Source organism: Periplaneta americana, chromosome 6 (genome assembly GCF_040183065.1).
Source record: "Periplaneta americana isolate PAMFEO1 chromosome 6, P.americana_PAMFEO1_priV1, whole genome shotgun sequence".
NCBI classification, from domain to species: domain Eukaryota; kingdom Metazoa; phylum Arthropoda; class Insecta; order Blattodea; family Blattidae; genus Periplaneta; species Periplaneta americana.
The window spans coordinates 157,289,008-157,313,166 of record NC_091122.1 but is presented as its reverse complement, the minus strand read 5'-3'; the positions used below and the strand labels follow the sequence as shown (position 1 = coordinate 157,313,166).

The following is a 24,159-nucleotide window of genomic DNA, read 5'->3' as shown; positions in this document are numbered from 1 at the left end:
TCGAGATAAAATTATTTTATATGAAATATTTTATAGTGTGTTTTGATAAAGAAATTGATTGAATTCCCAATATGCTCAGTCAGTTTAAGAGACCAGTGTGTTATGATAATAAATGATTGAAAGAATTTTAGTTTTGTCCTTTAAATGTGCAGAAATTTGATCCGAACAAATGCAACTTTTCGTTCTGCAAAGGAATGTTTCAATGTTACATTTGTTCGGGTCAAATTTCTGCACATTTGAAGGATAAAAATAAAATTCTTTAAATCATTTCTTATCATAATACACTGCTCTCTTAAATTAACTGAGCATATTGGGAATTAAGTCAACGGCTTTCCTAAAACACGCTATGAAACGTTTCATATAAAACAATTTTTATCTCGAAAAGGAAGCAAAATTGTATTAGTTTCTTTTGTTTAAAATATCTCAAAGAATAACCTCTTAAAATTAATTAAATTACTTACGGTTCAACCTGTATATTGTGTTTCTACGAAATAAGAGCGAAATTACATATCGTGAAACTTTTTTTTTTTTTTGTAAAAAAAAAATCAGAATCTATCTTAAGGCCCCTCCACATAAGTGTACAGGTTCTTATATTAAATTGATTATAAAATAGTTTGGCCACACTTCTACATTAGCTTTTCCAGTACGAATAGTATAGGAATGTGTCCTACCTGTACCCAGTTTGTTATTATCTGTACCGGTATCTAGAGTTTTCAACTAATCTGTCTGGTGCTGGTGGTAGAATATTAGCTGTCTCTGCGATCTCTTTACGTAAGGTTTAAGCATGTGGCTATGTTGTAAACTGAAATTATGTTTTATTTTAAAGCTATTATTGTTTTATCCCATAAATATAAATAAATATATATATAATATTTTTTTTCTAAAGTGTTTATATAATGTATATCTTTTTAATGGTTCAACATAAATAAATAATTTTGGTATATAACATTCTCCATATGTAGGGGATCATTTTCGCGAACGAAGATTTACCCTAGGTCAATTTGTAAAGGAGTTAGATCGGTCCAATTTTTTTTACAAAAAAATTGTGGGCCCCCAAATTCGATTCCCAAGTTTGAATTATATAAATTGCTTAGTTTACTATAAGAATCATGACACTAAGTTTGAAAGACATTAAACGAAAAATGTGAATTTTTGTCCTGAGTCTATGAATACCGAAATAATAGACCTATAGCTTATTTATTTTGCTATTCTTATTTTCATGTAGATATTTTACGAAATTCATGTCTTATTCTCATAACTATTACTTTATTATTATTGTTTATGATAATCATTAGGCCTATTATTATTATTATTATTATTATTATTATTATTATTATTATTATTATTCTGTATTGTATTGTTTTGATATTTAAATTGAAAAAGTTTTAATAGTTTGATTCATTTAATAAGCCTATTAATCTATAGCTAGCTTGAATGATTTACAATTTAACCCCCACTCCTTGGCTTATATACAAGGAAAGTATTTTATCATGGACCAAGATCCGCAATTGTCTCACAGTAGCGCCACCAGTAAGTCTTCAAGTATGTTTGAACGAAATCGACCGTGGAATATTACCAGTTCACATGGTTCTTTCTTGCTAGTCTCTCTAATAATATACAGTAAACGTCTGGGCCGGCTTTCCTTTTATTTCTAAGTTTGTAATTACTTCGCCGCCAATTTACTCTCTTTTGTTTCATTCCAAACTTTGTGGGGTGACGTCATCATCGAATGATTACATTTCAGATTACATATTATTAGTCAGTTTCTTGTATGAATTTGGTCTTCTTTAGCGATGAAGAGAAAGGGACTTTACAAGATTCTGTTAGAGATATGTAATATCGAGTCTGGACGCTGTCGAGAAACTGTGCTTTAAAGACTTTAAAAAATCTTGCATAACGTCATGTCTGACAGTAGGGAATAGTGAAATAGATTTAATGAGGAATTTCATGTGACTTAGAATGACTCCTATCTTTTGAACATATTAAATTGGTGCAAAAAATCGTAACGTTTCTTTTATTAAATCCAAAATTATTTATTTTTCGTAAACGAATCGGTAATATATTCTTCTCCATTGAATGATATTAAAGAAAAAAATTCTTTCCAGACCTGGTATAGAAGCCGAGACCTTTGGCTAAGCGCACCAACGCTCTACCACCGAGCTATCCAGGAATGATACACGACCACGGGACTTTATTGCACTATAATCTTCTCAATAAGAAGATGCTTACTAAGTTTGTTTTTGAATACTGATAAATTCCGACAGTGTCTGATGTCACTGGGTAGATCTATGCATTATAAAAACGCTTTAAAAATCTTGCATAACGCCATTTCTGACAGTAGAGAGTAGCGAAATAGATTTAATGAGGAATTTCATGTGATTTAGAATGACTCCTATCTTTTGAACATATTAAATTGATGCAAAAATTCGTAACGTTTCTTCTATTAAATCCAAAATTATTTATTTTTCGTAAACGAATCGGTAATGTATTCCTCTCCATCGAATGATAGTAAAGGAAAAAATTGTTTCCGGACCGGGTATAGAAGCCGAGACCTTTGGCTAAGCGCACCAACGCTCTACCACTGAGCTATCCAGGAACGATACACGATCACGGGACTTTATTGCACTATACTCTTCTCAATAAGAAGATGCTTAACTAATTTTGTTTTTGAATACTGATCAATTCCGACAGTCTCTGATGTCACTGGGTAGGGTATTCCACAAGCGTAATAGCGAGATAGTGAATGATGATGATTACATTGGGTTTTTTTAGTTGTTTAACGACGCTGTATCAACTACGAGGTTATTTAGCGTCGATGAGATTGGTGATAGCGAGATGGTATTTGGCGAGATGAGGCCGAGGATTCGCCATAGATTACCTGGCATTCACCTTACGGTTGGGGAAAACCTCGGAAAAAAACCAGATAATTAGCCCAAGCGGGGATCGAACCCGCGCCCGAGCGCAACTTCAGACCGGCCGGCAAGCGCCTTAACCGACTGAGCCACGCTTTTGGTGTTTTATGTGCTGGAATGGGTAGTCTGCTGCTATTTTGCGTGCGTGTGTAGAGATTGTGATACGATGACAACTGAAGCGGGATGCAAGGTAGGTAGGTGTAGAGATGTGAAGGACTTGGAAAATGGAACATGGGGATAAAAATTTCTACATTCGTTAAGCGGAAGCCAGATGATGAATGAAATGAGGGAGAAATGAAGGTGTTGGTGGAATGAAAGGGGAAACGGGAGTACCCCGATGTCTGCAACGTCTGCTTTGTTCACCAAAAAGTCGACCTAGACCTGACCAAGGGTCAAACCCGGGCTACCTGGATGGGCGGACACAGCTATTACTAACGATGATGATGAAGATGATGATAATAATACTTACTTACTTATTGGCTTTTAAGGAACCCGGAGGTTCATTGCCGCCCTCACATAAGCCCGCCATTGATCCCTATCCTGAGCAAGATTAATCCAGTCTCTACCATCGTATTCCACCTCCCTCAAATCCATTTTAATATTATCTTCCCATCTACGTCTCGGCCTCCCCAAAGGTCTTTTTCCCTCCGGCCTCCCAACTAACACTCTATATATGCATTTCTGGATTCGCCCATACGTGCTACATGACGTGCCCATCTCAAACGTCTGGATTTAATGTTCCTAATTATGTCAGGTGAAGAATACAATGCGTGAAGCTCTGCGTTGTGTAACTTTCTCCATTCTCCTGTAACTTCATCCCTCTTAGCCCCAAATATTTTCTTAAGAACCTTATTCTCAAACACCCTTAATCTCTGTTCCTTTCTCAAAGTGAGAGTCCAAGCTTCACAACCATATAGAACAACCGGAAATATAACTGTTTTATAAATTCTAACTTTCAGATTTTTTGACAGCAGACTAGATGACAAAAGCTTCTCAACCGAATAATAACAGGCATTTCCCATATTTATTCTGCGTTTAATTTCCCCCTGAGTGTCATTTATATTTGTTACTGTTGCTCCAAGATATTTGAATTTTTCCACCTCTTCGAAGGATAAATCTCCAATTTTTATAGTTCCATTTCGTACAATATTCTGGTCACGAGACATAATCATATACTTCGTCTTTTCGGGATTTACTTCCAAACCTATCGCTTTACTTGCTTCCAGTAAAATTCCCGTGTTTTCCCCTAATCGTTTGTGGATTTTCTCCTAACATATTCACGTCATCCGCATAGACAAGCAGCTGATGTAACCCGTTCAATTCCAAACCCTGGACTTTCCTAATGGCATACTCTAGAGCAAAGTTAAAAAGTAAAGGTGATAGTGCATCTCCTTGCTTTAGCCCACAGTGAATTGGAAACGCATCTGACAGAAACTGACCTATACGAACTCTGCTGTACGTTTCACTGAGAAACATTTTAATTAATCGAACTAGTTTCTTGGGAATACCAAATTCAATAAGAATATCATATAAAACGTCTCCCTTAACCGAGTAATATGCCTTTTTGAAATCTATGAATAACTGATGCACTGTACCCTTATACTCTCATTTTTTTCTCCATTATCTGTCGAATACAAAATATCTGGTCAATAGTTGATCTATTACGCCTAAAACCACATTGATGATTCCAAATAATTTCATTTACATATGGAGTTAATCTTCTCAAAAGAATATTGGACAAAATTTTGTACGACGTCAACAAAAGTGATATTCCTCGAAAGTTACTACAGTTAGTCTTGTCCCCCTTCTTAAAGATAGGTACGATAATGGACTCCTTCCATTGTTCTGGTACAATTTCTTTTTCCCAAATAGCAAGTACAAGCTTATAAATTTCGTTAGATAATGCGCTTCCACCCTCTTGTATTAATTCTGCTGGAATTTGATCGATACCTGGAGACTTATAATATTCTGAATAATAATAATAATAATAATAATAATAATAATAATAATAATAATAGTAGTCTAATAATAATAATAATAATAATAATAATAATAATGACAATTTATTATAATATCTCCCAGTTTGAAAGAGAAAATAAAGAGTGGGATGTGTTGCACTCGAGAATTGCCAAAGGTCAAAGACGTCCGCTGCATTACAGGGGCTGACTCGTCCTCTGCTACTCCCACGAGGTTGAGCAGCGCTGGTGCAACAATACTGGCTTGATGACACAATTAAGCTTAATGGTAAATTTTAATTGAGAGCTTGCGAATCTCGTCACAGCAGACGCGCGGGCGGGCGGAGCGTTGCGGTCCTGTGTGGGCTCCAGCTATCCATTTCACTCTCGATAAATTGCGAGAGGTTCCACGTTTGAATACCGCTACGTGTTACTTCACTTGAAGCAGGTATGTAGGCCTACTCCAAGCTTACTACGCTTGTTTGATTAGTTTTATATTCGGTTATATACAGGGTGATTCACAAAATTCTCTCCCGGTTTATGGAGGCGATTCTTGAGGTTATTTGGAACAAAACAATGTAAATAAATTAATGGGGTCACATTGATAATGACGGAGTTACAACACATTTTCGAAACGCGTCATAGTGAATGGAGCGCTAGCTTCAGGATCAACAATAAGCATAACTTGTATGTCTGGGGAGACGATAATCCCTATGCCATGTTAGAATCTACTGGGTGTTCATTTCAAAGTGTGTCATGACGTCACTGTTGTTGGGTCACCGATTTGAAGCGAGTTTCAGCGTATATGTTAGACAAGTTGCCTATTATTTAAGGCGTTCTTCAATCTGAACTTGAGAACGTGTACGGTATAACTTGAACGTCGTAGCAACAGATGGCGGTCTGTACGGTCTGTGTGCTACCATAACCTCTTTCGAACTGTGTTTTGCGCCGGCAAGTTGTACGCAGGGTATTTGTTATCATCGTTTGCGTACGGTAACATTCCACAACACAAATCAAATGCTCCGTGTCCATGTTGACCGTCGAAGTTAATGTCAACAAATACGTAAGTAATCGTCTTAACCCTCTCCCCATATCCCGACAGTACGTATTTCCAAACAGTTCACATTCCTGCCACTACCGGCGTTACCGTACGTATCGGTACGTACTCTTCAGAATGAACGCCGTACTTGCTAGGCAGCTTTTCTGCCTCTTAGGTTATACACCTCTGCGGAAGTGTAGGAAGATTGAATTCTCTAGGCTCATCGGCTAGCCACATGACGGCATACAGCGAGCCATGACACATTTTGAACTGAACACCCAGTATAAGTCCCGTCGCTCTAATTTCCGGCAGCCAATCACGTTGCAGATCGGCTACAGTTAAACGTGTGTGTCTTGTGATTCGCTGATAAAGATGTTAAGCATTTCCTAAGGCTGGATAAATATTAAATATATAATCACCCGCCATTTTGGCTCTTTGTTGACGTTCGCAGAAAGCACACGAGGACGTTATTTGCCGCTCAATTATTTGCTGAATTACAGTGCGTTTGATTTATTATCATAGAAGCTACGACATGATATTTAACGGTGTGGCAAATAGATCCCTCGTCTGGTAGCTCGGCAACGAAAGAACAAAAATAGCGAACGATACTACCTATCTAGCCTTTATAGAGCGTATACTGTCTCAGTGTGTAAAGTGGTATTCTGGATGACCAGCAGCTGGGGCCGTTCATTTTCCCTGGACACTTAACTGGTGAGATGTACCTTCACTTTTTACAAGAACAGTTACCACAGCTTCTTGAAGAGGTTCCTTTGGCAAGAAGACGCCAGGTGTACTTAAAACATGATGGAGCGCCTGCTCGCTTCTACTTACTTACTTACTGGCTTTTAAGGAACCCGAAGGTTCATTGCCGCCCTCACATAAGCCCGCCATTGGTCCCTATCCTGAGCAAGATTAATCCAGTCTCTATCATCATACCCACCTCCCTCAAAACCATTTTAATATTATCCTCCCATCTACTTCTCGGCCTCCCCAAAGGTCTTTTTCCCTCCGGCCTCCCAACTAACACTCTATATGCATTTCTGTATTCGCCCATGCATGCTACATGCCCTGCCTAAATAATAATAATAATAATAATAATAATATTCGAAAGATTTTCTTTACGAAAATTGTATCTTCCGACTATTTTGGTGAAATAAAGACATCGTTACAATATTTTAAATCGATGCCAAATTACACATTTATTTTCTTTTGTACGAAGAAGGGACCCGAAGGCTTATACAACTAATAAATAATAATAATAATAATAATAATAATAATAATAATAAGGAGCATTCTAAATTAAATGAAGCATAGTCACTTAAAATAACATTTAAAGTAAATCTAATTTGTATCTTAACCCTAAGTTCGAACTAAGACCCATGAGTGTGACAGGTTCATACCTGCACAAGTATCTTTCGGCACTACACTTTTTTCGCTGTCAACTCACTCACTGCTCTGATTCTACCTGATTTCACTAACACTTCTAACCATTACACTGTTCAAATACTTTGCACAGCCACTTTACTGGCACCAAAACACTTCACTTACACAATAGACTTCACTGACACTACACACTTCACTGACACAACACACTTCCTCATTGATAGAACACTTCAATAACAAGATATCAATTACACCCTTTAAGTATTGTGTATAATATACTACCGTCTATTAGTAAAGTCCTTAAGCCTATTTTTAAATACATTTTTGGTTATTGATAAAGCCTTTAGTAAGTCAGCAGGTAAAGCATTCCAGTCCCTGACTGGAGGACATAGCTGAAGATCATTGCTTAAGTTACATGTTTGTTGAGTCAATCTGTCGAACAGCGTCACATTGTATTTAAGATCTGAGTTTCTACACGTGATTTTGTTCAAACATGTCAAGGACCTATTGCAATTTTTCCTTGAATTTCCTCATATACGCCTTATGGCTAGTTTTCTTCTCTGCCTTTCAAGTGATGCATTTAGTATAGATTCGAGGCGTTTCCCTAGTTCTATATAACTTCTGTGTTTCCTATATCCTGTGTGTTGCCTATATGCAGGGCAGTCCGGAAAATTATTGATTGACTCTCGTAATAGAAACTTAGCTACTTTCACTGAAAACAGATTCGAAGATTGCTACAGAGTATTTGGAAAATTGGGAATCAACTTTCAGGCAGCAGATGTAGATTTATTGCATGTAATAGGAAGGGCTGGCTATTGTCTGAGATTTGGAGAATTCTCGTTTGAAAATCTTCGTTTGACTAAGCTAAGTCCATAAACAGTAGCAGGTGACACACCTTTCGGGCACCTCAGACTATGTTAATGCCTACCCATGCGTTATGAGGGGGGAGTTGGATTGTGATGCATGAATGGGTGATGTATCATACATGACAATGCCGGCACGTGGCTCAATTGACATATCATGTCTGGAATCATTTTTAATATTTCCTACAAGGACAGTCTTTCGGAGACAGCTTGTCCTCCCCCGTCCTCTGTCTGCAAGGAAGTACAGAATGTTCGCAAGTTTTGACACTGTTATGCAGCTTTGAAGTCTGGGTGGTCGCGAATACTTTGTGATTAGTTCAATTGAAGGACTCTTGGTAGAGTAAGCCTGCTGTTGAGTGTGCTTCACCTTACCTCAAAATAAATTAAGTTTTCTCCAGAATTATAGCAGATAGACAAACAACATCTTCACCAATCATAAAAAAGATCCTGTGGAGTTGATTGATACCCACAGTAAATGATCAGAATTATTTTATTTTAGTTATCAAAAACACTGGTTTACAAAAAGGGCGGCCGGGTAGCTCAGTTGGTAGAGCAGCTGGTTACGGACTGGAAGGTCCGGGGTTCGATCCCAGGTGGTGATAGGATTTTTTCTTGTTGCCAAACTTCCAGCATGGGGCTCTACCTCCATGCTCCCCAAGTGCCTTCATGGCATGTAACGGGGATACCTTAAAAAACATTTGGCTGCTACTGAGGAAATTTCAAGTATTTTATACTGAAATCGATGTGGTGATTCTATAAATCTGTAATACGATTTATCATAGAACGCCAGGTTTTTTAGTTGTAGGTCAGGAACATTAATTCTAAATCTTACTATTCAGTATACAGTATACCTGTACTGTAAAGTGAGATATGAATTGAGCTTAGTTTATATATTCTTTTCATTATTTTAAATACATTTATAAAAAGATATACACTTACAATATGTAATAAGCACTAAAAACTCTGTTAAAAGTGCTTGAGACCTTCGCTTTTCAGCTTATGATGGCATGTGGTTGATCGCTGTAGCAACCTCCAGAAATCATCCATCATGCTCAGACCGTATTGATCCTGGTACCTGGATTCCATCGTTGATATGTCCTAATAGAACCTCTCACCATGTTTGTCACTTACAGCGCCGAGATTTTATGGAAAAAAGTCAAGGTGTGAATGAAGAAAGTGCATTTTTAAAGACATGCAACAATCTAGATTCTGAAATGCTCTAAGCATGTTATATACTAGCTCAGCATAATAATCAGCTTGATAATTTCCTAAAAACCTAATTGATAATAGTACAAATGTGTCCCGAACTTAGAGTTCAAGAGCACTCAGTTTTGATCTGAATGTAATGTCACACATCATAATTGAAAATTAAAAATGTTATTATTTTAAAATTGTGACGTGATAGAAAAAAAGGACTTCAGATCTGTAATCGGCACACCCAAATTAGGGTTGGTACACTTGTTTTTGTTTAGTAGCAAAATCACTGTACACCATTGTACCATTTTCTTAGAAAATATTTGTCAGAACTTAATGAAAAATTTTATACACATTGTTCATTAGTAGTTTAACATTGGGAATGAAAGTTTTTTTTTAACATAAAGCTTCAATTATTATTTTTGTTAAATTATTAACTTAATAAAAGTATGATTATTATTAAGTCAATAATATATTAAAACCAATACGTACAGTACTTAAAACTTTGTCAAAAAAATTACCTACAATATCGAATTATTAATAAACAACGTGAATAACCTTTTTCATTAAGTTCTGAGAAAATGATATCAGATGAAAAAAAGGAAAAGAAAAACTCAATTCAATATTAAGCAAAATCTAGCTTTCAGGTAAAGCTACCTGTGGAGAAGACTTGAATAAATTCAAGATTAAAATTGTTTCGGGGCCGGGTATCGATCCCGGGACTCTTGGCTTAACGCATCAACGTTCTACCGACTGACCTACCCAGGAACTTCACCAGACATCGTCTCAATTTTTTCCACATAACTCGAGTGGGCTGACAAGAGCCAGAAACCCACATCGAGTGCTTCACAGGGATCTTTACCTGAAAGCTGGATTTGCATAATATAATATACACATTACTGTAGATACTTTAACAGAAAACCACAATTTCAAGTAGATTAAGCATAATAATTATGTTATGTTGCGAGACACACATTTCGCCACTAATGACTGGATAAAGTGGAGGCAGATTGGATGGTGAGAAGAGCCAAAGAATACAGACCTTTAGATGGAAACACAGGAACAGGAAGGGTTTTTTACTTGGTTATTTAAGTACGCTGTATCATCTACTAGGTTATTTAGCGTCGATGTGATTGGTGATAGTGAGGTGAAATTTCGCGAGATGAGGCCGAGGATTCGTCATAGATTACCTGACAAACAGGAAGGTTTCTAATAGATGGGCGGATAGGCGGAGAGTGGATGCACATTTTCAGAGAAAGACGCTTGACAGGGGGAACAAATGGCATGCATTTTTTTATTATCTAATTTAATAAACCCTATTTCACCCTGAGATATATTAGGGTTATAGTTGGCATCAAAATACATATTTTATAACTAGGGAGCGGATTTTATGTGCTAAAAATTTAAATATATTTATTTTTTGTTTAAAAAAAAATATTTTTAAAAAATATGACAAAAATACCTTACTTAGCTTGAAAAAAAAAGTTACTAGGTACTCACCAACTACACTTGAGTGCTAGTAGTTGGCCGATAATTGCAGTGAACAACAAAGGTCATCTCCAAATTCTCCATCACAAATGCATGCCCATTATCTCTGAATAACGACTTATACTGTGAAAACGATCTTTCCACATCACAGGACGTCGGACGTGCATATTTAAAGAGAGGAATGTCACAAACACAAACACCGTCAATTTCACCTACAGGCACATCCTCCAATACTTCAGCAACTTTACACATTTTTTTATATCCACTGTTTTTCCCAAACACATTCTGGAATTTGTCCCTTAGTACTTGTACTTCTGAACCTGGTAGCGAGTCTAGTTTAATTTCCACGGCACGCACCTCCCTGTTTCAGACAACAGGTTTTTGGATGTTTCGATTTTTTTTATGGAGTCACACAAAAATTTAGATTTGCTAATAGGAAAGCCAAATCGTTTTTTAAAAAACCATCTTTCAGTATATCTTGAAGGATATCGATTGGCGAAGCCCAATAACAGGGAATCACAACAAGACGTATTGCCTTACTTGATGGACATGAGCGAGAGGTGAGAGATTTGTTTAAATTAAATAATGTTCATACTCGAGCTCTTATCTTATCTTGTGTTTCACAAACAAAGCGTGGAATGAAATCATCTTCAGCAACAATAAACATTCCTAATTATGTGTTGCAAGATCTCTCCTCCTTGTCCATGTTAATTTATTCTCGAATAATAACACTGATATGCTACCTAGCAGTTCTCAGAACTTGTGGCAATACTACTACGAAAATGGATCACGGATACACTACACAGCGCTTAGAAACACGAAGCAACCAAGAATTCTTAAAAAGATAACGTACTTTTGAGTGACATAATTGATTTAGTTCTAAAATGTTTGAAAGTTCTTGTAAAAAAATTATTTAAGTAAAAAAATTCGAATATTTATGTGTTTATAATAGATTTCCTTAAAATATGAATTTACATAATTTTTTGTGAAAATATGTGTTTCTATGTGAAATAAAATTCGGGTTTTAAACTTGAAACTTCATGTTCGGAATTTTTAACTTTGTTAATTGTACGATGAAAGAGTGATGGAACGGAGAAAAATTCTCTCCGGCGCCGGAATTTGAACCCGGGTTTTCAGCTCTACGTGCTGACGCTTTATCCACTAAGCCACACCGGATTCCACCCCGGCGTCGGAAGAATCGTCTCAGTTTTAAGTTCCAACTCTTGGATTCCCTCTAGTGGCCGCCCTCTGCACTACGTCATAGATGTCTATGAACCTAGGACCGAAGTCCACACATGTGCTGAGGTTCACTCGTAATGAGTGACTATTTGGCCGGGATCCGACGGAATAAGCGCCGTCTTAAATCACGAAGTGATTTACGCTATCATATATATTATTATAATGTACCGAAGTACATATGATATTTCCATGCAGATATTCTGCGTCATCATACGATGAAAGAGTGATGTGCTGAGGTGCACTCGTAATGTGTGGACTTCGGTCCTAGATTCATAGACATCTATGACGTAGTGCAGAGGGCGGCCACTAGAGGGAACCCAAGAGTTGGAACTTAAAACTGAGACGATTCTTCCGACGCCGGGGTGGAATCTGGTGTGGCTTTGTGAATAAAGTGTCAGCACGTAGAGCTGAAAACCCGGGTTCAAATCCCGGCGCCGGAGAGAATTTTTCTCCGTTCCATCACTCTTTCATGTATGATGACGCAGAATATCTACATGGAAATATCATATGTACTTCGGTACATTATAATAATTATTTGTTAATTGTGTTTTATTACACGCAAGAACATTTAATTACATAGGAATCCGCTCCTTATTTATAACCAATAAACAATAGTAAAGTGATAACATAAAATAGTGGTCACAGTTACAATTGACATGAATTATGTAGAAGCATTCACATTAGTGAAAGAATGGCCCCTGTTAAAGATTAATGAGATGTTTGAGGAATAATCAATGCAAAAGATATACAAGAATGTCTAACCGTATGGCATGAATTTCTACATCAGAAGAATAATAAGACGAATTTGTAATTGTCACTTGTTACTGCCTTTTGACGTCTTGTCTTTGCCACATATACTTGGAAGATTCCTAATTTTCCTGTAGTTCATAACGTAGTTGCAGTTGGTGGCATAACGGATTCTGTTTTCTTGAGCGTGCACTGAATTCTGTGAACACTGTAGCGTCTGTGCGATGAGCAATGTTATTCGGGCAACAGCATTTATGTGCAAGACATCCTGGCTGGCGCATGTACGTGATAAGCATCAATGCACCTGTCAGAGGTCGCAGGGAACGAATTCGATATTTCATAAATATACGACAGTTCTTTCTGACTGTCTGGACAAATAAACTACGTATTTATTCATAACTTTTACGTAAGTGTCTCAAGTATCGTAATTTACTTTGGTGAGAGCAATTTTGACAGAATTTGCGAAGACGTCAGTCATAAGAAAATTTGGAAGTCGACGTGTTTACATCTGAATTTAGGTCACGGGTTTGTTCTTTTCAATTTGCCTTTCAGAAGACTGCTATATTAAGCTGCATTCTTATTTGTTGACGTAAGGGGAAAATCGATTAATATCGATCCTTCCACGTTCCCAAAAGATCGTATCGTTATCTTTATCTCAGTTGATTTCATTTTAATCCTTTTCTTTTTGTTAGCCTCCAAACACAAAGCATTTATTTATAACATTTTCGTGACTGAACTATTGTAAGTGTGTAAGTGACTTCGCCGAAGATAGTTTTGACAAAAATTGGCGAAGATGTAGTCATAAGAAAATTTTATGCTGGGTAACTTTCGGTGTTGGACCCCGGACTCATTTCACCGGCATTATCACGTTCACCTCATTCAGACGCTAAATAACCTGAGATGTTGATAAAGCGTCGTAAAAAAAAGAATTTTAAGTGTTTGTCTTGACTCTGAATTTTTGCCACTGGTTTGATCTTTTCAAAAAACTACTGTAGTAAACTCTATTCCTTTTCGTTGACCTCAGGTTAAGTAACGAATTTAAGAATGATTGTGGGTAAAGAAATTACTCATATTGTTCTGCTTCATTCATTATTTAATCTTGGTTAAGATAGAGCTGAAAGAGTTCCAGAATCAAATGTTATTGAAAGAAAAGGCTGAAGAGTTGAAGTCTATTCAAAGAAAGATCAGAGAACTTCAGAAACAAGTCTGATGACATCGTAACATGACTGAAATGTAATTAATGTTTTTTCAGTGGTAACTAAAATACAAATAATTTTTAGTTCACGTTTTCGGTAGACACCCTGATTTGAAGTGGAGGATGACATAGCGATATCAATATTTGTTTATTTATTCATTCATTCATTCATAGTGTTCTGTCCAAGGATAGGTCTTTTCCTACAAACTCACCCATTTTCCAATCTTTCCTCTTTTCCGCCTTTTTTTTTAGTCAGCACATACGATCTACGTGTTTTAGTGTTGTCTATTATCTGATATCTTCCTGTGCTCCAAACTTTTTTTCCGTTCACAATTCCTTCCAGTGCATCCTTCACTTAGGAAAATATTTGGTGCTAAGAGGGATGAAGTTACAGGAGAATGGAGAAAGTTACACAACGCATAACTGCACACATTGTATTCTTCACTTAACATAATTAGGAACATTAAATCCAGACGTTTGCGATGGGCAGGGCATGTAGCACGCATGGATGAATCTAGGAATGCATATAGAGTGTTAGTTGGAAGACCTGAAGTGGAAAAGACCTTTGGGGAAGGCAAGGCGTAGAAGGGAGGATAATATTAAATTGAATTTGAGAGGAGTGGGATATGATAGTAGAGACTGGATTAATCTTGCTCAGGATAGGGACCGATGGCGAGCTTATGTGAGAACGACGATGAACCTCTGTAAGTAAGTAAGGAAGCATTTTTCACTATGCAGTTTTTTCTTAGCCAGTGACCAAGCCAATTTATTTTTCTCTTCCTGATAAGTTTCTACATTATTCTTTCTTTACCCACTCTTTCAACATAGCTTCATTTCTTATTTTGTCTGTCCATTTTACTTGCTACATTCTTCTCCATATTCACATTTCAAATGCATATCAATATTTTGGTACACCAATAATAATGTACTTTAATTTTTCTTTACAGGAATGAGATGGGTGTTACTAGCATTGAAAAATACTTCAAGAGGAACAGCCTACAAGAACTGGTGAGTAGACCCTAAATAATTTTTCACCCTCTTGCATAATTGAAGGGTTCAGAGCCATAGTGGGCCAAGCGCCATATATTAAAAACGGAGAAAACGAGGGTTAAATTGATTACCATAATTCAACGAAACATTATAGCAAGTAAGATAAAGTATGCATATTAAAACTAAATGGTATGCCAATATTCATTAAACTATGGTATTCACTTAACTTTAACCCTTGATTTCTCCGTTTTTAATAAATGGCGCTTGGCCCACTGTGGCAATGGCTTAATATAAGTGTTTGAAAAATTGCTGATGTCTGCCTATATTTAAAGACGATAAAGAGAATAGAAGCATAAATTGAGCACGTTAAGCAAAGGACTGTTTTACAAGCATTAAAAAATCATGAACGAAGATTTTTTATGATGAAAATAGCTTCGGTTGTATTAAGTCTGAACGTATGATGCTAAATACCAAGGTACCTAGAACCTTTCCATTGAATTATTGCATCTCCAAAGTTACCACAGGATCACTGATCCTGAAAAGTGTGTTTTATGCTCTGGCCGGGATTCGAAACCAGTACATGTTAAGCAGAACGTAGAGAATTGTACATACTATTATTTATTTGAATCGGATATTAATATTATGTATATAATTTTGCTGTGTTCCAAGTTTCTATGCTTGGGACTTCGAAATACAAGATAGGATGTAGCATTGATTTTCCGGGGGTCAGTAACCTCTCCCTGTTTCCGCAGCCATATCTGCGTGGTGCCATGGATACGGCCTGTAAACAACACCCAGTAGATTATAGTGATTAGACCCTGTAGTGTTTTCCTTGCAGTTCGGTAGACCTACTACAAAAATCCTTTAGTATTGTAGCCGAAAGTACCTACTAGTGACTGTCATTAATGTGTAAAACTTTGTAGAAAATTATGTTGGTAGATCGTCTGTTTTTGTCTCATATCTGCACTAAAATATTTCTATTTAATTTCGAGCTATTCCTATTAGCCTATCATTGTAACTAACTTTCTGTTAGTAATTTAATTTAATTTATTTAAATTTAAATATACAGAATAAAGAATATAATTAAATACAGAATAAAGAATATAATTACAAACAAACAAGAGAAATAGAAATAAAATAATACAAACAATATAAAACAGGAGATACAGTAGTATTAACAAAATTTGAGACCGAATGAGCAGCGCTCGTGTTCGGTCGCAGTTCAGATATAATATTAATAGGGCTATAAGAGAATATAAAATAAAATAAAATAAAATAGGAAATAGAATTAAAATTACAGTTACAGAAATTATATAATACAATATTAATATAAGATAAATATAGAAAATAAAAAAAATAACAATGAAAATAAATAAGTAAAATAAAAAGGAAATAAAATTTAAATTACAGCGGCAATAGAATTATATAATATAATATTAACACTAGAGAAGAATAATATCGCACGTGAAAAGTAGGACTATATATATATATATATATATATATATATATATATATATATATATATATATATATATATGCATATTTTTTTTTTTTCAAAATTATAGAATACAATATATAATATAGGTTGATTAATTCATACACATAGGCTATAAATTTATTTAATCAAATTGAAGATATTAACACGTTTCTAATTTTCTTGTTATATGTTAGTGGGTTACATGTTAGAAGTTCTGGGTGTTAGTAGTATTAGTATTATTTTATTTAACATTGTTTTCACCTGCAGAAGTTACGAAAGTTGAAATTCTACATGGGGAAGGAAAGACTGACGAATTTTGCCTGGACTCCTTTAACAGGGACACACAGGTCCACACCTGTGGAGTAACGGTTAGCGCATCTGGCCGCGAAACCAGGTGGACCGGGTTCGATTCCCGGTCGGGGAAAATTACCTGGTTGAGGTTTTTCCGGGGTTTTTCCTCAACCCAATATGAGAAAATGCTGGATAACATTCGGTGTTGGACCCCGGACTCATTTCACCGACATTATCACCATCTCATTCAGACGCTAAATAACCTAAGATGTTGATAAAGCGTCGTAAAATAACCTACTAAAAATAAAAAAACAGGGACACGATCATACCCTGGAACTCAAATTCGTAGTACCGATTATTAACGTGAGACAACACGGCTATTCGGTAGATGCAAAACTCGCCTTATCCATATTAAATGATTTTTCACAAAAAAAAAAAAAAAAAACTCCTGAAACCTGATCACTAAAATAGGAAAAATATGATGTTAGATTAAATTGCATGATACTATCAAACCCCTATTTTGTGGAAAATCAAAACCCAAAAAAAAAAAAAAAATATGGGCATAAACTGAATTTTATTTTTGATAAGGATAGTTTTAAAGAAATTAAACTAATTGTATGATAGTATATCGTCGTTGTTCCTGCAATAACTCCTATGTGACATATTTATCGATTTTCAGATTTTTGGTCCATTAAATAACTTAAATAGTGATACAGCAAATAATAAAATCTCCTATATGTAATTATAGTTCTTTGTTTAAAAAATGTAAGAATTCACAGTCTCCTTTGTACGGCTGCCATAGGATGAATAAATGTTTTTTTTTCTTCCTACTGAAAAATTTTATATTTTTCACATAGGAGTTATTGCAGGAACAACGACGATATCTGAATATAACTTTCTTATCTGATAATTGAAGTTGCAGAATGAAACATTGTCCTACAAATTCATTACAAAGAACATTCCAAATTTGTATTGAAATAAAACAGATGAAATATACAAAACTTTGAAGAAGAAAAAAACAATCCTTCATTTCAGTACAAGACAAGTTTTTCTTGATTCTTTTCATTAAAGATGCATAAACCCAGGGATAAGAACAGATTTGCTCAGAACTTTATGGAAGGTTCATGCAGATAAAATTACTCAGACATGCTATCTACTGTCCGTCCAAGTGGTTATGTCGCAGGATCGTAGAAAGGGAGGAATCACGTGATAGCTAATTACTTAACGAGGCCCTTTTATTTAAGTTATTTTAAACGGTTGCATAATATTACGTAGACGTCCAATTAATTCCTAACAGAAATTAATGTTTTCAGAAAAGAGCTAAGAAAGCCCAGCCACTAGTCTTTACAGTATAGCGAGCAGAAGCAGGTGGGGGAAATCGGGATGCGACGTAGGCAAACGGACGATAGTACCTGTGCAAAAATATGATTCAATATTGGAAGTTTTCGTCACTGGAAAACGCGAACATATTTCTGAAACTTACTATAATCACTAACTCAGTATTGCGGCCTTGGTTCTGTGTGGAGGACAGTTGGAACTTCGTTAGTAGAAGGGGTGGGAGTGAAGTACATTAAAAAAACTCAGGTACAATAAAAGTTGAAGTAAAAATAAAATGATGTCCCAGTACGTGCGTCGTCTACTTAACTCCAGTAATATTTAATCTTGTGGTCTCCTGGGACAAACCTGCAGACCTCGAAAGTAGGGGAAATATGACGTCAGCCTCACTCTACTTCTATTGGGGATGATCGACTTCCGCGTAGAGTTGTTTACAATCTCTGGCCGTCAAAGGTCCATCAGTAATGTAATTTTCAAAAAGGATTGTAATAAATTCATTGTATTTATAATGCGTTATCTCATTTCAAGGTTTACAATTATGCTTGATTTCTTGTCGGTAGTTTCTTTGAGATTTCTTTGCACCTAACCTGCTATAGATTTTCGAAAACTTTCCTCCTATCATCACCTACAGAAACATAAATTTATAGCATTTAAGTAATGAACCTTGAAAGTCGCTATTAATTTGAATTCAAAATGAACACGAGTGACGTCCTTAATTTTAGAGTATATAAATTAATAATCAATATACAGTTCATAATAATGAATTTACCCGAAAGTTTTTGCAGTCCATAATTCTTAATATGGGCTTTGTTGAAATGTGGTTTAATATTGAAATGACGAGTAGAAATAAATTGGATGGGACACAGTAAACAAGCAATTCTTTCGTTTTGAACAACAAAATAATATTCCCATTTCCTTTGTAAGTAGCATTTCTTCACGGGTTTAGGTTTTGCCATGTTCCAGTTCTCTTTAAACTGCAGTACGCGTATTGTGTATTTATTTATGTATTTATTTATATTTATTTATATATTTATTTATTTGGCTGGAGTGCGTTACAATGTTGAATGACGGCATTGACATCCGGTCATATAGCTATCACTCACTTATCAACGTAAATTTATTTATCGTCCTATTACTAGTAAAACCAATAGGCCTAATACAAGTTTTGTAAAAGTAGGAATTAAATAGTACATTATGCAACGAGCTTATAATGGTAGTAATTAAGACGCGAGTATGTTTATGAAACGAGCGCAAGCGAGTTTCATAATTTTCATACGAGCTTCTTAATTACCATTATAGTCAAGTTTCATACGACTTTTTATGCTCGACCATATTGATTTTTTCCGGCAATTGGTGAAATGAATTTGCGGGAATGTGCTTTGTGAAAGGCTGGAAGATGACTGTGAATTGATGTTAACTTGTGTGTTGTTTTTTTCGACTGAGTTTAATATTGTCTAATCTCGCGCTAGTTTTCTTTCGATTGCATATCTTAGAATAACCGATACTTGCGCTTTCATATTGCTACAATGGTATTTTCTGATTGTTGGAACACCTGAACTTTAATGAATAGGTGTACTTTAATGAGGTCCATTAAAGGACTGCTACCAGGTGTATAATTACTACATTTCGGCATGGTCGAGCATAAACTTTATTAATGCACGAAAAATCATAATAAATTGTTCAAATAAAGTAATTGGTTTGTTGCCTACATGCAACATTTCGGAGTTATTTGATTTTAGTACAATACAGAGCTCGGAAAGATAAGTCGGGGACTGTACTTAACTTATTTTACACAAAGAGTGGATTTAATCGGCTTTACTAGTAATAGGACGATATATCCACCTCGCGTGAATGGAATTCCTTGTCACAAAGTATTAGGGGCTGCAAGACAACAAACACCTTTAAGAACAGCTTAAAATATAACCTTATTAGCATTTCGCTCCAATCATACTGATTTTAACTATCACTGATTACACTGTTACTTTTTTCTTTAGACATCATCCTGATTGTGCTGTATTTTCAAAATTGTCTCATAATAATCTCTTTCTATTATCTAATATCATTTGAAATATATTAACATTCTATGTATTTTAGTTTAATTCTGCTACACAGTTTATTTCAGTGTTTAATTAATAGTTCATAGTATTTTGTTGTCTAATTCGTGAATAACTCTTGTATACATGTAACTCTCATCTAAATCAAATTGTTGAATTCTTTGTAAGTTCATGCATATGTATATACACTTTTTGCTGGTTGAGTGGAAGAGAAGGCCTTACGGCCTTTACTCTGCCAGCTAAAATAAATTATTATTATTATTATTATTATTATTATTATTATTATTATTATTATTATTATATCCTACATAGGTAGGCCTTCTTACATTATAGGGACACATACATTTAAAAATTTATTTTACATGTTTTTAATTTATTTATTTCCCTCATTCATTTTTCTCATACTTTCTAAAGGTATGTTCCTAAGGATTTTATTATCTGTTCATTTGTAATTCTCGCGGCGGCAGGTACAGTATACAATACCTGCCGCCGCGAGAATGACTGTTGATGCAGCCGAGCGTAACTAGAATGTCACGACCGCACTGGTAGAAAAGGTGGGTGGGGTAAGAAAGGGGAGTAAAGCAATCGCTCTGAGGAGCTACAGTTCTGCAGGTCTGTCCTGGGAGGCAGTACGACCTCTGCTTATAATATTTTTAATTATGAAAAGTAATCTAAGAGGAGACACAAAGCAGCAAGTCTAACGCAGCAGCTCGTCGCCGGCGGTAAAAATACGAATTACGTGATAATATGAGGCGAGACCCTGATTGACAGAGTTGTCGACCCGGCGTTGCGACACCATCAGAGTTCCATTGTGTTCAGGGAGCAGGAATTCCGGAAGTGAACTAGACAAGGCCAGTGTGTTATTTAGCGAGTTCACCAGCATTCTGGTGTACTACAGGAATAATGTGGCTGCCAGTCCAACTCCGGAAGCCTGTTGCGTGCGTCAGTGGCATAACCATATGACTGTCTGTCTTCTTATCACGCCACACGGAAACGTAAACACGTTTTATTTCTATTCTTATAAATATATTACTATGTTAATTGATCTTATATCTGCTGCGACCAAAGACTTGTAACGTTTCAGTTAAATTAGCTCATATTATTGTGATGTACCGAAGTACATATGATATTCTCTTGCAGGAAAGAGGCAAGAGACATTATGAAACCAAAGAGGTTGGGTACACTTATAATCAAATGGGAGCTTGAGACTCTTTGATTCCAAAACTGGAACTAATATTTGGTCGCAATTTTGCTGTGGACAGGAGTCAGTTTCATTCCAATAGTCACTTTTAACGCAAGATTTTAGTGGTTTAGAGGGCGTTCTGAATCGACATCATGACAGTTGTATATTTGAAGAATGCATGAGCCCAGAAAGCTCATTTTCGTTATCGGGTGGACAATGAGAAGTTCTGAAAATGAGCTGAGGACCTAATCTCCAACATAACCAAATATAAATGATGTTTTTGATCAAACAGTGAACTTTTGCAGTGAATTAAATGTATGCGGCTGGTAGTTAACAATTGACTTTAATACTGAATTTGAGAACTGACTATTGATAAAGCTGGAGAATGGCGAATGTAAGGAATGAAGAGGCTAGAATTTTGCCACCTTCCAAGTAACGCATATACTAGCTTTCCTGAAAACATTAGCAGTATGCATGTAGACTATGTATGTATGTATGTATGTATGTATATATGTATGTATGTGTATGTATATGTGTGTATGTTTGTATGTATGTATGTATGTATGTATGTATGTATGTATGTATGCATGCATGCATGTTATGTATGTATGCTTGCATATATGCGGACTGATCTCATGTATCTTGTCTGATCTGCTTTCTTTTATCTGATCTGTCTTGTTTTATCTGATTTCTTTTGTCTGATCTGCCTTGTTTTATCTGCTCTGATCTGATCTGTCTTGTTTCATTTGAACTGATCTGATCTGATCTGATCTGATCTATCATGTTTTATCTGATTTGATATATCTTGTTTCATTTGATCTGATATGTCTTGTTTCATCTGATCTGATGTCATGTTTCATCTGATCTGATATGTCTTGTTTCATCTGATCTGATATGTCTTGTTTCAAATGGTCTGATATGCTTGTTTCATCTGATCTGATATGTCTTGTTTCAATTGGTCTGATATGCTTGTTTCATCTGATCTGATGTCTTGTTTCAAATGGTCTGATATGCTTGTTTCGTCAGATCTGATATGTCTTGTTTCAATTGGTCTGATATGCTTGTTTCATCTATCTGATATGTCTTGTTTCATCTGATCTGATGTCATTTTTCATCTGATCTGATGTCTTGTTTCATCTGATCTGATATGTCTCATTTCAAATGGTCTGATATGCTTGTTTCATCTGATCTGATATTTCTTGTTTCACCTGATCTGATATGTCTTGTTTCATCTGACCTGATATGTCTTACTTCATCTGACCTGATATGTCTTACTTCATCAGCTCTGATATATCTTGTTTTATCTGATCTGATAAATCCTGTCTGATCTGATTGATCTTGTCTCATCTGATCTAGTCTGATCTTACTTGATATCCCTTGTTTTGTCTGATCTGATCTGTCTTGTCTTATTTAATCTGATCTTATATGATATATCTTGTTTGATCCAGTCTGATGGTAGTCTATCTCATTCTCTTTTTTTAATCGATTTGATAAATCTTGTCTGATCTGATATGATCCAACCTGCCTGTGCAATCTTTGTGATATATCAATCTAATCTACAGACCTATGATATATCTGAGTGCTTGACTAATGTGTCTAATTTATTGTTGTATTTAGTCTATCTGTGTATCTAATCTTTATCTGGTTATTTATTATTCATCGCTCTTTCCTTGTGTCATTAATCATCACTTCATTTATTTCCGCTCTTAACGAAATGCACTGGCTCCTTTTTCATCCGAATGATAGAGGTTCAGAGATAAATTTTATATTTTCATAACTGTTCGGTCTGATCTACCTATTCTTCATATAAATGACCCATCTAGAAGGAATGCTACGACATAATTTAAGCCACGTTTCATATCAAAGACGTTGGTCAGCATTAATAGAGATGTGCTTATAGAATCCTGCAGATATCCAAGGATGGCTTGCTGTGTCTAATGTACGCGTACATAGCAGTAACATTCTCGCGCAGGTTTTTCCAAGTATCTGATATTGTAATGCAGTATTGTACACTGAAGGGTACAGTGACTTTCTGAAGAGGATGTGACGCCTGCTAGTGCAGCTTGCAATGCAGCCGACGTTATCAGCTGCATAAAATCATGGAAAGAACAGAGCATGAAGAAGTGTTCACCTTTCACCTCATCACTGTCATGTTTCAAGAACAAGAGAAGTTTAAAAAGAATCTCATTGTCATATTTACAGACATTTAAACAGGGGTGCACCACGTTTCTCGTCGCACGCTGCGTGGAAATATTCTTCAACCCTAGTGTCGAGTACTGGTACCATTATTTGAAGCACTACATTTTAAAAACGCTTATTTTTTATTCTATTGTTTGTAATATATTATAATATAATGTAATATAATATAATATAATATAATATAATATAATATAATATAATATAATATAATATAATATAATATAATACAGTATAATATAATACAGTATAATATAATGTAATATAATATAATATAATGTAATATAATATAATAAGTATTTATTTTGCTAATAATTGAAGGGGTTAGTGGCATAAGGAAATATCCCACATTTTGGTAAAAAATGAACTAACTCCATATTGTGAAAGCTGAGTCCATCTACTGTTAGTTTAATGTGCTATTTGAGTGAGGGATAGCCCCATTTTAAAATAAATATGAACATATGACAGGGCTTTGTAAGTTGTATCAAAATTCTGAATGGAATAAGGAGGTATCCCACAGTTCTTTGAAACCTTGGTTCTGATTGGTCAGCTGTTTACCTAACTGACCATTGGGAGAGCAGCTTTGATACAATAAGTTTCCAAGCAACATGGCTGATG

General features: G+C 35.6%; 1 protein-coding gene across 23 annotated transcripts in view; it reads left to right on the top strand.

The window, feature by feature from the left end:
• Positions 1–24,159, top strand: part of LOC138701967 (uncharacterized) — a 1,800,590-nt gene that overhangs the window by 1,358,872 nt on the left and 417,559 nt on the right. For all 23 annotated transcript variants that reach the window (XR_011332758.1, XR_011332755.1, XR_011332753.1 and 20 more), the window contains one exon: positions 14,963–15,023. The gene's annotated coding sequence lies outside the window, so the exon portion shown is untranslated. The remainder of the gene's footprint in view (positions 1–14,962; positions 15,024–24,159) is intronic.